Below are 815 nucleotides of genomic sequence, written 5' to 3'. Positions count from 1 at the left end.
GATTTTCCCAATCCTTTTACAACAAGGCTATAGAGTAATCTAAAGCACTTACAATGCTCAAATTAAAACAATTAATACTTTACTCTACAACTCTAACACATGTCTCATTTAAAATGATAATGCATGAGTTCAAAACAGATTTTACAGAATATGAATTCTTTCCAAAAACATCAAGAAATGCATGAACATATGAGATGAAATGATGAGAAATTAAACATGTAATGCCTCTCAATCCTAAAGCATAGAATTCTCTCTTTTCTAATCTCACAAATGCAATTTCATGTAGATGTAGCAATTAAGACGTAAATATGCTCTAACTCTCTTAAAATCTAACATGCAAGAAGTGAGCTTGAGTTCTGAAAATGCAGTTTATAAAGAAACCATTCTGCAGCCCAGTTAATTGATTAAATCCTTGGTTATTCGATTAACGAGATACAAAATTGTAACTGATTCTGTTTTCCAAGTTTTCTGTTCCAACTGCTTTTCAAAAACTTATGTTAATCGATTAAAACTTACCTTAATTGATTAACTACATATTTCTATGTATGTTTTTAAATTGCAATACTCAAATACGTTATGCACTTAACTTATACATGTTCAACACTAAGTTTATGCCTAGGATGCACAGATAACATGTATATATATTATGCATGAACATATTATGAATGTCATATCTCAAAATAAAATGATTTAATGTATTATGTATATGAGACATGTATTGAGTTTACCTAAGCCTTAGACTCAACCTAAACTAATTACTAGTCTAAGTCTAATACCAATCTTGAGGCTTAATCACGTTGATTTGTTGATGATCT

This window comes from Lupinus angustifolius, chromosome LG03 (genome assembly GCF_001865875.1).
Source record: "Lupinus angustifolius cultivar Tanjil chromosome LG03, LupAngTanjil_v1.0, whole genome shotgun sequence".
Classification (NCBI taxonomy): Eukaryota; Viridiplantae; Streptophyta; class Magnoliopsida; order Fabales; family Fabaceae; genus Lupinus; species Lupinus angustifolius.
The sequence above is the reverse complement of the archived record's forward strand: the minus strand, read 5'-3'. Positions refer to the sequence as shown.